General features: G+C 46.8%; 1 pseudogene; it reads left to right on the plus strand.

Annotated features, from left to right (window-relative positions):
• The first annotated feature begins 3731 nt into the window (after positions 1 to 3731).
• Positions 3732 to 13769, plus strand: part of LOC146191979 (uncharacterized) — a 34064-nt pseudogene continuing 24026 nt past the window's right edge.

Consider the following 13769-nt stretch of genomic DNA (forward strand, 5'->3'; position numbering starts at 1 on the left):
ACAAGATTCCAATAAAGAAAGTAGTTAGGCAAGGAGACACAATCTCCCCAGTACTGTTCACAGCTTTCTTAGAGGAAGTATTCAGAGACTTGGAATGGGAGCAGTTAGGGATAAGGGTAGATGGAGAATACCTCAGTAATCTGCGATTTGCTGATGACATTGCCTGGCTAAGGAACTCGGGAGATGAACTACAAATAATGATTGATGACCTAGACAGGCAATGTAGAAAGGTAGGCATGAAAATCAATATGCAGAAGACTAAGGTAATGTTAAACAGCCTCGGGAAGGAACAGCAGTTTACATTAGGTAGCGAAATACTGGAAGTAGTAGGCGAATATGTCTACTTAGGACAGGTAGTAACCGCTGATCCGGACCATAAAAAGGAAATAATAAGAATAAGATTGTGATGGAGCGCAATTGGCAAACACTCGCAGATTATGACTAGCAGCGCACCGGTATCGCTCAAGAGGAAAGTATGCAACAGTTGCATCTTACCTGTACTCACCTATGGGGCTGAAACATGGAGGCTAACCAATAGGGTTCTACTTAAGTTGAGGACAACGCAGAGGGTTATATAACGAAAAATGATAGGGGTAACATTAAGAGATAGGAAGCGTGCAGAGTGGGTCAGAGAAATAACTCAAGTTACTGAAATTCCAGTGGAAACCAGGAAGAAGAAATGAGATGGGCAGGACATATGCGAAGAGAGGATAACCGATGGTCGCTTACGGTAAAAAACTGGATTCCAAGGGAAAGAAAGCGTAGCAGGGAGCGGCAGAAAGTTAGGTGGCCGCATGAGGTTAAGAAGTTCGCAGGGGTCAAGTGGATGCAGCTAGCACAGAACCGGGCAATTGGAGAAGGATGGGAAAGGCCTTCGCTCTGCAGTGTGTATAGTAAGGCTGATGATGATAATGATGATAACGAAAAACACAAATAAGACGAAAGTCTTTAATCTGCTCTCCATCAGTGCAATACGCAGAGTTCAAAAAGAGTATGCATTCGCATTTTCCCCGCATCAGTGAAGCTGAATGCCGCACCGTACTAGCGGAAATGCATTGATGCAGTGTGGCTTACTTAATGAATTCACACCTACAGTAGCACCAGCACGCAAATAAGACAACGGGATCTGTTAAGTAAGGAGAACCCTTCTCCTCAGTTTAGAGGCCTTTTGGCCTTTCGGTTGCCCTAAGAACCTCCCCATACAGCTGTTGCCCAGTGTTTTTGCAAAGTCGATGCGTTCAAGACTTCCAGTATACCTTCATGTATTGCTACCTACCTGCCACACTGAAACAGGAGAGGACATATTGTAAATTGTAAACTCCGTATCTGTCTCCACCCAGAAGTGAGACAGATACGGAGTCTTTCCTTTCTTCTGGACCAATTTACAATTTTACTAGTGTAGCAAAGAAAGTGAAGCAATTAAATAGACAGTGAATCAATCATTATCATATCAGCAGACATATAGCTCGAAATTTCATTCAGCAGCGTTCAGTCCCTCTAGTTATTTAAGGCCTTCAGCTGCGAGGGAGTCCGGTGTTATTTTCGTTATAATTGGTTCACAGGAAGAGAAATACGCAGTATCTATTACACTTCTCTCTGTGGACACCTGAGTCGCGCCGCAAGGACGGGGAGGAAAGTGAGAAAGAGGAATCGTAGACAGTAGACGCCCAGGAACGGGTGGTTGCACAACTTTTATTACCGTCGGAAATGGGTGTCCTCTTCCCCGCCTCCGGCACTCGTGCCGGGGAAGACGGGGAGTCGTGCGTCCTCGGATTAGAGGCTGGCATGTAGCCCTTGGCTTGTTGTGGCCTCTTCCGCCAGATGGACGGTGCGGTGCTGGATCGCAGGGTCCGCGCTTTGCAGCAGGGATATCCCAGGCTTCTCTACATGTTATATTTAGTCCTATCCCTGAGGATTGTGGGCACTGCTAAATGATGGGGTGGAGGGTCCCTCTCGCCGCACCGTATTTGCACAGATCATTGCCCCTAAGGTCTGGTAGCGCGTGAAACGCCCTGACCGGGTTCATGAAGGTATTAATTTGTGGCCGCCTCCACGCGATAGCTTCTCTATTATTAAAGCTAACATCTGGCGTGGGTAACAGTCTACGTCCCAATTTATAAAGGTCGATGATTTCCCCGTAATTTTGTAGACGCTCGTCGCATGCGCAGTGTTCGTCTTCTGATGGCGTTTGCTGAGACTACGGCGCCAAATTCGAACAGCCTGCTCTGCTTTGAACTGTCATTCAAATTAATTTGCGCCATCGCCATCAAACAACCGCCATGTAGTTGTCACAGGTATTTCCTTGTAGCAACAGAGAATGAACACTACGTACCAAAGTAGCGCAGACAGTTCGAATCGGGCGCCGTAGTCACTGCAACACGTCACCAGTATACGTCACTATTCCACCGAGCTTCAACGTATAGTGCGCTCAATTTGTTTTATACAGAATTGGGCGCTAGACTACCTCTTGTGGCAGAGGTTTAGAAAAACTTTTTTTTGGATTCTCGGAAACTTGTACGGCATTGGATTACCTACGGCATCAAAATTCCTATTGGCACTTACCATGAACTGCTTTCGTCATCATCATCATCACCCTGACTATACCCACTGCAGGGCGAAAGCCTCTCCCATATTTCTCCAATTAACCCGGTTCTGTGCTAGCTGCATCCACTTGACCCCTGCGAACTTCTTAACCTCATCCGCCCATCTAACTTTCTGCCGCCCCCTGCTACGCTTTTCTTCCCTTGGAATCCAGTTTGTTATCTAAGCGACCATCGGTTATCTTCTCTTCGCACTAAATGTCCTGCCCATGCCCATTTCTTCTTGATCTCCACTAGGATGTCAGTAACTCGAGTTATTTCTCTGACCCACTCTGCATGCTTCCTATCCCTTAGTGTTACCCCTGCCATTTAATTAAAGTGTAAATAAGAGAGTATTCGTCAATTGATTATTTGATCATTTGCTTTTAAGCCGTCCGCAGCTAAATGTTTGTTCTTTTTTTATTTTCAGCCGCCTATATTTAAGAAGTTTCTAAAATTTTCTCGGAAAAGCCCGGTATAAAAGCTGTAAATATTAACAGAACATTATTATATGCAAGATAAACAAAACGTATGTTTACTCTAAAATAATGGTGACTCATAAGCCGTTCATAAAGGGGCGATTGCCACCCGGTTGGGTTCTAAACCGTCCTCCTAAAATACATCTCCGGGTTATAGTACAGGCGCTTGATGAAATAACCCTAGCCCATGTGTCACGTTTCGGGCTTGATTATCGTTTTCATAGGGCGGGGTAAGTACATTAATATTCACAAAGCGGATTCGAAGTCATGGTCATAATTATTCCGTTTCCATTTGCAGTGAAAAAGTCGGTGGGTAGTATTTTTGTATCTATATTACTTCTCTGCTTTGTCCGTTGGTGTCTTTACCGGAGAAGTTTCGCTGATATCTGGACTCTCAGCTGGCAGCCTCTGAGCTTCTGCAAGAGATGGTTGTGCCTTTACGCTGCCGGCGGCCCCGGACAGCGGTCGCGATGGCTTCGGTCGCTTAGGGCTGATGTCACTACCGGAAACCTCCATCCCGCCTTTTCCTCTTATTGGGTGCCGCCGAGTACTAGGTCTTGGTGGTGTGTTCGGTCTTATAGCACTGGGAAAGGTGATGGACTGCCGCCGTGACGAGCCCGCTGACTTCCGGTAACTGGCGCTGCCGGAAGCTTCACTCGCCCTTCTTCCCCCAATGGACTGCCGCAGGGCGCTTCTCAAAGGCACAGAGGCTCTACCTGTAGCATCCCTGCCAGTCGAGCCGCCGGACGATTTCCCCCTGGAACTGCCTCTTGACAGCGAAGCTTCACTGACCCGGCCACCAATGGATTGCCGCCAGGCGCTACTCTCGGAACCAGCGGCTCTTCCGGTGACGTTCCTGCCAATCACAGCGCCAGTGGAGTGTCGCCTAGCACTGCCCCTTGACGGTGCTGCCGTTTCTGGTGCGCTGAAAGTGGGAACGGAATGCCGCCGCAATAGGCTCAGTAATTTCCGGTAAACTTCGCTGTAGGTGACATCACTTGCATCAATTCCCTGGGTGGAGTTTCGCCGAGCCGCATCTTTCGATGGCGGAGCCGGCGAGATGGCCTCAGTAGTTGCCCCGGAATGCTGCGGAGATCGATCTATCGGCTGCAGGGGTATATCAGCGCCGGTATTATATATCTGGCTAGCATTGTCATCAGATGTGACAACCGTCGCCTTGTCTCCGACAGCGGCAACTAAATGCTGCCTCTTTAGCCTTCCTGGCTTACATGAAGTGGTACTGCCGTAGACTTGACTCGTAGCAGCATCGTCTGTGGGCTGTAGCTCAGTGGCGCCACTAGATAGCGGCGCTGGTGCCGAAGTGTTAGAAGCAGTTGCATATTTCCCCTGTGAGTTGCTTGGCAACTTTTGAGACGCTGTAAATGGGGTACTGTCATCCGCCGCGGAACTAGCCACGGACTTTCGACGTCTACTGCCAACGGACTGTCGACTTCTACTATCAATGGACTGTCGACGAGTACTGGCAATGGACTGTTGGCGGCTAATGTGGGCATACAGACTTGATTTCAGCGTGGACGTGAGTCCAGCGAAGGAATGTCTCTGCAGCTCTTGTGGGCGGCTGGCTGACTTGTGTAATTTAGAGGTGCTTGCTGCGCGACTCGTATCCGGCGCCCCTTGGGCCTTCCGACGAGGCTTAGCACTGGGCAGCAAGGTTGTGTTGGCTGTTCTAGTGGTATTTTCGCCAACAGTGGAGTTTCCACTTGACTTTCTTCTTGCTGGCCTATTCCTTTGAGTGCAGTCCGCTGCTGCAGGGACATCGCCAGGAAGCGGCTTTCTTTCTAAACGAACTGACGCCATTCTTGTGTTTCCTTCGGAATTCAAAGCAGCGCGTCCGTCTTTAGCGGCAGAGAGCCTCCGCGTCCCGGGTTTTTTCAATGTTCCGGCAGGTGAAGGTTCCACCGCTGTGCTGGTCGTTGGCGCCGCGGCGTCACTTGAAGGCACGCCTGGCGCCATGCGTTGACTGAAGCTAGATTCTGCCGCAGCGCTGCGCTTCGCCTTAATTGCAGAAGCCTTGTACAGATAGTAGAAATCGTACAGCAGACTTGTGTAGAACAGCTGTAAGCGAGAAAAAGGCATATGCACTTTGGAAACGTGTGTCACCCATCCTCAAAGAACGATACATTAGTGAAAAAGGTAATTTGTATTGCGATTTTTTACCCAACCGTGTATAAGGATGATCATGGAAAAGGACAGCTGTGCAGGGCATCATTTCTGTCGGGTTTCTGTTAATGTGGCGCTGTGAGCAAAAATCATGGGTATGCCTCTGGAAGTGGTAAGTGAAAGACGATATAACTGATTCGACGTTGCGTTGTGCTAGAAAACGAAACCACACGGAATGAACGGCAGTGCGCTCTGAGGAGATGCAGTCTTCCAGGCCACTCTCGCGGCTGCTTGCTCTGGGAAAGTGTCTTGTTTTTTCACCGGGCCCGTAATCAACTCGTTCCTCCTCATCTTGTCTGGCCGTCGCTACCAATCAACTCTGCGGTTACGACGCCTCAGTGAGCAAGAAAGCTGTGAGAATTCTTTTTTGCAACAGACTGTCGGTTAATTGAATATTGTTTTCGCCCATGTTTAAACCTTGATCTGGTTTAGCGTTTTACGCTGCACTTTCCGCGTAACTCTTTCCCTACTTGCTGTATCTGAAATACTTGCTTTGTTATCTTTATAGTCCTTTTTCATCGCAGAGTTTGTTCATTGTGGTGTTTTCCTCTTGTCATTTACCGAGTCATCTTTTATCACTATCGTGTCGTGATGGTTCTTTTTCTTGTACGATTATTATGTAGTGTAATTTGGACTACTAGCTATAAATAACCAGTATTTTGTAGAAAAAGTGAATTTCTTGAACGCTTTCCTCAATCACACACCGACGCACATACTTTACGGATTGACCAGCCTAATTTTTTACTGTGTTCTCAAGCTCCATAGAGGGACGACGTGTAACCGTAACGGGGATAGCGCGCGCCTCTGTTGACCGTTAAGGAGGAGGTTTGTCACACATTAGAAAGCCTTGTCGCTTAAGTGCTGTCTTCTGAGCAAACACGTTCTTTCTGACAAGGGGAGTAAAATAGCTTCATATTGGCTTAACTATCGGTGTTCAGTTCGGGAATATATGCATCGTTTATAGCCGGGTGATAAGATGAACTCTATTTCCTTCGGGATAGTTTTATATCAGGCATCTCTTTTGAAAATATCCTTAATATTTTGCTTCGGGTAAGGTCGAGTCACTGCTATATAATTACAGTGACAAATTTTCAGCCTTCACAATTCCTTGCCAAAACATGACATTCACACATGCTCAGTGCTTTTACAATGTCTTCGCAGCGACTGATCCGAAAGCTTGCACTTTAACGTTACTGAAAATTAATCGCTTATAGTCCTACATTTTGTCAACTATGTAAAAGTTTTGTCACGCGGTGAAATGTATAGGCATTGTGAAAAAAATAATTAGACTACTAATTTACCACTTCTCAACATCACACGCATCAGAATAACGTTATACTGTCCTCGATCAGACTCTCTGACATTGGCCGCAAGAAGCATTCACCTCATTGTGAGCTCGGCAAATCCATTCAGCGCTCTGCTCGTGAACAGTCAGCTTTCCTGTGCGGCGAGGTTCCTTGTACAGTGTCCTGAAATCTCATTTTTGAGGGTTATTTGTGCTTGGCTGTCTAGCCAGAGTTGATGCATGCTCACTCAGTTTACGGCAACCCGCTATAGGCAGCACGCTCTCAGTGCTACATTAAACTTGCTTAATCCTCGAGTCGAGTGCGCTATAATGAACCAGGCTGTTTCAACTCATTCTAAACTACTGCAGGTCAGAGCATGAACCTTGTATCTGCGTAGGCTTGACACTAAATCTGCTTGTCTTACTCTTGTTAGACACGCGCACACTGTTGAAAAGGCGATAATAAAAACAAAGCTGTCATTAGGCTAGTGGTACAGTTCAGGCCCAGGTATCAGGCCTGTGAACGCGGTAAAACAAAAAAAGCCTGCAAAGCGATGCCTTGTAAATCTAAAAGACGTGTGGTTGCGTGCCTTGTTTTCCTGAAATCCGCGTTTCTTCTGCTGCGTTGGTGAAATCTACGGACTTCTGTCTGAAATTTGGAACACACCAAACAGTAAATCGCTAAGGCATTGCATAAGGCACGTTTTCATCGCCAACAAACCCGCCATAAACTCGGAAGCAGACCTACATCGTGCGCGCTTCTGCGAGCGCCGCCGGCTGCCTATTCACACTATCGGAGCGACGGTGGTGCCACCTCTAGGTCGATCTCGCGGCGAATGCCTTGGTTTGCAATGTGAATTTTTACCAGCATCCTGTTTCTCACAATCATAAACATTCAGATTCCTTTTCCTTTTTTTTTTTTTTTTGCAGGTTAAATCTCGTCAAATTGCGCCGACTTACCTTAAACATCGAAGATAGGATGATGACGGGTGCCCAGGTAATTACAATCCTCCCCTGCACATTGGAATAATCGTTTATTCGTGCGTAGTCTCGTCTGATAGTGGCTTCTTCTTGCAAAAATGCATGCATTTTAACCTGCCATTAGATTTGTCCTTACAATGAAAACTACATTATTTGGGCGTTCACATACCTTTTCTGTTCGGTTGAGATCGTCGGCGTCTTTATTTGTGTACTGTAATAATCAGGGAAAAGTCGATTTACACGCCACATCGGGTTAAAGCAAAAAAGGAAAGTGAGTTACAAACGATTCCTTTAAGCCAGAATCCAGCCGCAGCTAGTTATGACCCGGTTCAGTTTACATGGCAGGGTAAGCCTATTTTTCAACCGCTGCAATCCCAATGCGCCTGTATTGAAACCGCGATGGACTAGTGTGGCTATTTTCAAGTTGTGCCCATGTTAGTGTTATTCCATGCTCCCCAACATTAATGATGATGCGTAATCACGAAATTTTGTTGCGATGTCTTGGATTAATGGAGCATAGGTGAAGCAGGATACGTTTGGAAGAGATTTTCACACAGTTCCGTTATGGAGAAAAGCTTCGTCCATATAATTGTAATATTGTCATGCACCAGGAATCCAGGCGCAAGCTGCAATAGCTTGTGCGACTGTCATTACATGCCACGTGGTGGTGGGCACTCACAACGAGAATTTGCAATGATAGAAACATTGCAAAGATAATATGATGGCGTTTTAAATAGGTGGTATGAGCGTAAGCCATGACAACCTTTATGCTCGCGCAGTATCTCCCGGGACTTTTATCGAGACATCCCCACTGAGTTACGCAGTGTTCGCCACAAGCGGCGCACAGATCGCGCCAGTTCTGTACATCCACAAAGATAGGGCATGTGCTCTGCTAGTGAACTAACGCACTGCGGTGGAAAGTAGTGAATAAAAACTTTCCTGTTTTCTGCAAAAAAAAAAAAAAAAGAATAAAGTAAAATTTGCACTGACTTTAATCAGAAGCAATGAGCGAGTATTGTTCATCGATAGCAAAAACTGCATAAGACCGGCCCACTGACTAATTTACGACGCGCAGGTTGGAGGTGATTTTATTCATAAAGCCAAAATTATGCGGGCACCAAAATACCAACAGGCCACATAATTATTCTCACTGCCTGACACATGAATTACCTCTTATATGCGCTTTCTTTCTCAAGCAATCGCATTATAAAACTTGTCTCTGCACTAGAAGAAAAAAACTCTTAGTCCAAGAGCTGCGAAATATATTTGAAGCCTTCTTGATTGGAGACAGCAGGCACGACCGCCTTGGTGCCCAAAGTTCTTTCTTCAGCTATTCTATGGAAACCTCTGCTCAAAACAAGTAGAACAAACATCTGGGAAGTTTGCTGCAGATATATGGCACTCAAACTGTACATGTACGCTGAAAGGACTGTAGTCAGAATTCACGAAATCTAAGAGCCCCCTTGTCGATTGTGTGCCTACTTTTTGATCATTGCGCTATTCGGAGCGACCCAATAACATCAGCACAAAGCTAAAATTGTCACAGTCTTGAAGTCTTGAAATCATCAGTCATCGCAATACGGCGGTCAAAAACAGGAAGCAGAAATGAACACGGCGTAGACATCTAATGCGCGGAGCTGATGAAAAACCGCGCCTTTAGAGCGGACCAGTGGATGTCATGACAATGTAAGCGCCACAGGAATCGAAGGAATTTCACAGATAATATTGGTGAAGGCCAAATATTTAGTTGAATCCCCCAAGGTGGAATAGACTTGACTTAAGAGAGTAATTACTCATGGACAATCACCCAAGCGCAGCCATGCGGCTATAAAGTAAAGCTAACAGCTCAGAAACTTCGTAGTTAAAGAAAAATTAGTCCTTGTCCCGGTAATGAATACGGAACTACCACCTTTCCGGGGCGGTCGCTCTACCAATTCAGCTAACCAGGACGGTCAGCAGAACAGATGGTAGGGCGAGAGTGAATAGTGGGAATGGTGTTGGTAAAACCATTCGTACCATTCCCACTTCGAGTTATAGATCAATTCTCTCTCACCCTACCATCAGTTCTGCTGACCGTCCTGATTAGCTCAGTTGGTAGAGCGACTGCCCCGGAAAGGCGGTAGTCCCAGGTTCGGTCCCCGGACTAGGAAGAATTTTTCTTTAACTACGAAACTTCTGAGAAAGCTGTATAGCTTTCCTTTGCGGCAGATGGCTGCGCTTGGGTGAATGTCAACGAGTTATTACTCCCTCATTATAATATTGGTGATGTGAGGGTGTCCTGTGTACGTAGCTGCGCGTGCTTTAAGATGGGATTGCAGGGGGACCTCTTTGTCGCGCAGCACATATAACCTGGCTGATCGTTACGATGGATTTTCTCCTTCCTGGCTAGCAGTTCGTACTCAGAAAGGAGACTTAGCGCCACAAAACAAGGGCACCCTACCGAAAACGTAGTGGGAGGCAATAACCTCACGCAATTTTCTCGCACGATCTCATGCAAATTGCATACAAATCTCATAGAATCTCACTGAGTCTGATAAATTATGTAATATATTTATGATAATGATGACATCGTAAGAGATTGTGTCATAAAAACCTCTCATTATTTTTTTCAGTTGGACGTGCTTTCCAAATTGTGAATTATGAACGCAAACTTCAATTTGCTCGCAGTTCTGAACTCACCCACTTAGGAGGGTACCTGAGGCCGGCCATGTTACCGCCACAGCACAGCAGCAATGCTATGGTGTTCCATACCACGAACGCGCCCAGGACACGCAGCATCCGTGCCTGCGTTGGCGCCAGTGGGGGCACACCACAATGCTGGATTCAGTTTCCTGAGACATGTGCCTAATTCATGTCACTATCATTCAAACCGGTACAATGTGGCGCACAGAGCAGGTGAGGCTCCTGCGTCAGCAGTCGGCTCGAAGTATTGCTATATCTTAGAAATGCGTGCCCGCGTTTTGGCATCTCAGTCTGACTTGGAGTTACTAAACATCTCCACGTGGGATAAGGGAGTCGCACACGTCTCTGAAGGTTAAAGGGATCGTGCCAAGGTTATCCAATATATTAGTTTTTTAGACCCACAGATAATACTGGATCTAAATATTATATTTCCGAAATTTGAGCGCCCTGGAAGCATTCCTTGTTTCGAAATAAGTGGCTGAAGTTTACCTCTAGAAGCTCCTCCCACCGACAGCGATAGCCATGTTGAACCACTTGGTGACGTCAAAGAGGGACACCGGCCACCGCATCGTCTGCTGCTGTGCCGGCACCGATAACCTGCCTATACACTGTACTGTGTTCGCGCTTGTTAACATGGCCCACAATAAGTGTACGCAGCGTGTTTCTGAAAACAGAACACACACTTTACGGAAACGTGATTTAGTTCTTGCCCAGGCATCCGCCTTCGGAGAAAACGTCCGCCACCTTCAACCGATAGCAGCACTGCCCCCCCCCCCCCCCCCCCCCACCCTAAGCACCGCCGCGCCGATCGTGCCTTCCGCGCAAGCCATCCGCCGCAGCGATACGGCGGATTGTAATATTAATAGCACCTCGAGAAAGAATTTTGAAAAATGAATTTGGGAAATGCCGACCAATACGGTGGGAGGTTTTGCTCACGGTCGGTATGGTTCTTCTGTCCTTGTACGCTAGCTCCGCTGCTAAGGCGTTGGCGAAAATAATCATTTTCTTTCCAACGAAACAGTGGGTTTAACTGTAAAGACGTTTCATGATCGAGTAGCGCATTTACTAAAACGCCTCGCTCATCTATTGCGAAGTGCCGTCCGGTATGTGTGGCTTCAATGCGAAGTAATGTAGGCCTAGCGACAATTAGTGTGGAAGCAGAGCGCCGTCATCTTTCGCTCGAGGGCGCCGTTGCTGTGACCTTGTGGCACCGGGTTCTGCAGGCCTCATGAGCTTATCTGCTTTCACGATGCCGTTAGGGCCGGACTTGGGTGTGACAATGATCAGCGTAAATGATAATTCTAAGACGGGACGGCCGGGGTTATTGTGTGCATAGATGTAGTGCGCCACGCTGCTACGCTGTCGGGCGGTACCCGGAGATTGTACAAAGGCGCCATCGGACGATATTGCATACATAACGCACGTATGTGTTTCTTTTTATGTGTTTCAGTGTACAATAAGCACACTGTTCAAGCGTGTCAGCTCGGGCACCTTTCGTACTCGGGCGTCGACTTGCACCTGAATCGCGCCCATAGATGCCGCTATTCCCTAGGTTAAAAACGCTAACAGAGAACGACGAAAAGCTCAGTTCGAGGTAACCTCTGTAAGCGATATGACTGCTGTTTAGCTGACATTACCGCGGCTTCGCGTAACCGCGGTTGACGTTGCTCGTGCACAGAATATGCAGCAGACGACGCGGCATCAGGCTTTGCCGTCTCCGGCTGCGCCGGTTGCCAGATCAGTAAGCTGTTCACGAAGAACCGAAAATGATAGCTTTAAATATACATGCAGCTCTGATGCAGCTGAAACTTTGAAGTTTAGTTGATTAGCACATCAGGAATAAGATGCCATAAATAGTTTATACCCCAAAATTGGTGTCATGACCCCTTTAAGAGAATGAGAGATTGCCGCGCTAAATGCTTAGCCGAACACGCTGAAATGTTGTATCTAGAAGCCTTTGTGAACCGTCCTGCAATACTACATTAAACCCATCTGAGAAGCGCGCCTTCTCTCATTTTCTTTGCTATGGCTTGTAGTTGCGGTTCAATAACTCCCATCCCCATCCCAATTATTAAAAACTATTTTATCGCTATCGTTCACATTCTTAAAGCTAGGGTGCAACGCTCAAAGATTCACGACCACATCTCGCAACCTTCCCAGCGCCGTTTAAATTTATTGCGTAGGACATGTGGTAGGAATAAACGACACTACCGTTAGATTCTGGCGAGAAGCCAATGGCCTCAGCAGCCGAGCTGGCCAAGCCACCAACGTGGTAACCTGCAAGCATGCATGGGCGACGGAAGACTTGCGCGGTGGCACAATTCGCTCGCCCTTGTCACTGAATACCTAAGTGTGAACGAGGACGAAGCCTCGGCTCTGAGGCAGCAGTCGTACGACATTCTAGAACCTTTCTAACGCAACTAAAAGTTAAACTATCTCTGATATAAAATATCCATCTTATTTAGGGTACACTTTCTCGCATAGAGATGAGTTCACTCACGTGGTCTTCATCGGTTGTCGGCGCGTTGTCCTGAGACCGAAGAGAAAATTAACAAAATTACATCATCATTAGCCGGACTATACGCACAGCACCTCACCCCGTTACATTCTCTGGCGCCCCCTGCTGCTCTTTCCTTCTTCTGGTATTCAATTTTCTATTCTTAGCGACCATCGTTACCCTTTCTTCGCATTGCTATGCTCATTTCTTCTTAGTTTAAACAATTATTCCGACCGCGCCAGGGTGGCGCAGTGGTTACAGAGATCAACTGCTGAACCCAATAAAGCGGGATCAAATCCCTACCACTGCGGCTATTTTTCGATGCATATGGAGAGCTAGGCGCCCGTGTGCTGTGCGATACTATAGTACTCGTTGAACAACACCAGGTGGTCCACATTTCCGCAGCCCACCGCTACGACGTCTCTTGTTGCCTGAATCGCTTTGAAACGTTAAACTCCGTAATGCAATTTGTTGGTAATACGCGTGCTACAATCTAACGTCTTTGTCACGCATTTTTAATATTTGAGCCACTCGTTGGGCTTAGAAAAAAAAAAGAGCATCGCTTCTAGAAAACAAGGATGGCCTGATATTTCACGTTGTTTGACATGACACGGCGAAAGATTCTGAAGAATAGAGGACAGAGCTAGTAATTTCTGGTCCATCAGGAAGCTGTGGCATTTCATGGTGCCACTAACACCGGTCACAACTCACACAAAGTCAGTGTCTGAGAAACCCACTGAGTAAAGGCTGTAAACATGCCAAATATGTCACATTTGTGCTACTACAGCGAACCTCCTGTGGAAGTGGCCTATCTTCGCCCTTCCAAGAAGAAATATGTTGGGCACACTTGCCTCAACCGATCAGCATAATTCTATCATGCCTGGATTCAGACAACACTCAAATTCCGCCACCTCACAAATGCCTCCGAGACTAATCCTGCCCAGTTTCTCCAATTCATGATCTCTCTTGAGGAAAGGTCTAATGGGTATCCGCCAGAGATCGAGTGTTACTGTCTAAATAAGATGATTTATTCAATTAAAAACTTCACGGTGCATGACCAGTCTTGACTTCTCAGTCCGCTTCGT

This window comes from Amblyomma maculatum, chromosome 4 (assembly GCF_055883805.1).
Source record: "Amblyomma maculatum isolate TAMU_Amacu chromosome 4, ASM5588380v1, whole genome shotgun sequence".
NCBI lineage: Eukaryota > Metazoa > Arthropoda > Arachnida > Ixodida > Ixodidae > Amblyomma > Amblyomma maculatum.